Source organism: Ambystoma mexicanum, chromosome 10 (genome assembly GCF_040938575.1).
Source record: "Ambystoma mexicanum isolate Mex_15411 chromosome 10, UKY_AmexF1_1, whole genome shotgun sequence".
NCBI lineage: Eukaryota > Metazoa > Chordata > Amphibia > Caudata > Ambystomatidae > Ambystoma > Ambystoma mexicanum.
The window spans coordinates 171070434-171072452 of record NC_090932.1 but is presented as its reverse complement, the minus strand read 5'-3'; the positions used below and the strand labels follow the sequence as shown (position 1 = coordinate 171072452).

Here is a 2019-nt window from a genome sequence, read left to right as displayed (position 1 = left end):
TAATCGGGCTAGCTCTGCTTGTGTGTTTGTCATTTATATTTCTAAATCCTGTGTGGTTGGTCCTGCAGGGGCAGGAACTGTATTTGTTAGAGCATATAAACATACAGGTGCCATTGGTATTTACTGGAACGTATGGGCGAGGTGGTACAGTTACTGGGGTGGGTGGTGCACTAGGCTGTGGTAAATATAGTGGATTATAGTATCCCTCGGTGGGTAAGGGTCTTGTAAGCAGTGGGTATAATTACTTTGGTGCTGCCTCTTCCTTATCCTTTTCTCCTGCTTCGCCATTCTGCATTGGTGGGGCTTCTGATTCTTTTTCTTTCTTATTTGTGGAGGGTGTTTCTTCGAACATCCTCCACAAATCTAGCACTTCACGTCTCTTTTGGCGCTGCTTCCCTTTATATTTAGCCATTAAGTATGTTTCTACATGGTTTATCACTACCTTGTCGAAAGACGCCTCTTCTGGCCAGAGCTGTAGTGGCCCCTCCCCCTTAATATCTTCACAGAGTCAAAGCATCTATTGAGTTTGTGAATCAACCAAAACTTGTGCTTGTAAATATTTGTGACACGCAAGAAGAAGCAAGATGACTTCTACAAAAAAGATGTCCAAAAACAAAGATGATGCCCCTCATGAGTTGGAGAGTCAGTTTATTCTTCGCCTGCCTCCTTAAAATGCTTCGATAATGAGGCTAGCAGTGCAGTCTGGGAATGTTAACCTGATAGATTGACTGACCATAGAGTTACACTCTGATGGACATCATGGGATTGTTCGTGTAGACAATGTACCATTAGCTACAAAAGTGGTTGACTTGCCCTGCATCATGGAAAGCTTGAAAACTATTGACAAGAAAACATTTTACAAGACAGCAGATGTGTCGCAGATGTTGGTGTGCACTTTAGATTGTGAGCTTTTCCCTCCCCCGGAAGAACCAACAGGCACTACAGACCCAAAGAGCAGTAAGAAAAAGGATAAAGACAGAGAAAAGAAATTCATCTGGAACCATGGCATCACTCTACTGTTGAAGAATATCAGAAAAAGACGGTTCAGGAAAACTGCCAAGAAAAGTATATTGAGTCTCCAGGCGTGGAAAAGGAGGTGAAGCGACTGCTGAGCACAGATGCCGAAGCCGTCAGTGTCCGCTGGGAAGTGATTGCTGAAGATGAGACAAAGGAAGCCGAGAACCACGGCTCACTTACCGGTCTGGACTTGTCACCTGGAATGTATGGGAACAAGCAAGGGCGCAGTTCCACAGTGGATCATGATGAACTAAGAGAAATCTTTAATGACATCAGCAGTAGCAGTGAGAGTGACGAGGATGACCGAGACCGGCGTGACGATGAAGATCTAAACATTATGGACACAGCGGAAGATCTAGATAGGAGAATGCAGGATAAGTTAAATCAATCTGATGAAAAGCTCCGAGAGAAAGAAGGAACAAACAAAATAGTGCAAGAGTTTCAGAAGCAGGTAGAGAAATTGAAGAACAAACTGCAGGAGACCCAGGAGAGGCGCAAGCGTCAGGAAGACCTCATCATGAAGGTGGAGAACCTGGCTCTGTTCTGGATGAGTTTAAACAGCAAGAAGACAATGAGAGACAACAGCTTTCTTCGCTTCAGGAACAATTGGAATCACTCATAGAAAAGCGATGAAAGACGCTGCAGATCAAGACCAAGAACTGCCCTCTTCTCTCAGGGTACATTAAAGGACTTCCTGGGGACTCCAACTTCAATCCCAAAGCCCCTTTTGGTTACCATAAGTGTTTGTATGTCATGAGTACCAAGACACTTTGTTTGGAGGATATCTGGGCCGGTGTACCGTCCGGCATAGCAACAAGTGGCTTTTCATACAAGATCAAAAATTGAATTCTCAAAAAGATGTGCTTCAGGGTTGGTGTTAGAAGTGCATTGTAATTGTCCTTTAGCGTAGGATACGAAATGCACACACAGCTGTCTTGAACGTTCATCAATTGAATGAAATATACTTAGCTTTTTCATAATATCATGAGTGAGGTAACTACA

General features: G+C 43.7%; 1 pseudogene; it reads left to right on the top strand.

The window, feature by feature from the left end:
• The first annotated feature begins 508 nt into the window (after nucleotides 1–508).
• Nucleotides 509–1753, top strand: LOC138491248 (transcription initiation factor TFIID subunit 7-like; annotated as a pseudogene).
• The last annotated feature ends 266 nt before the right edge of the window (nucleotides 1754–2019 follow it).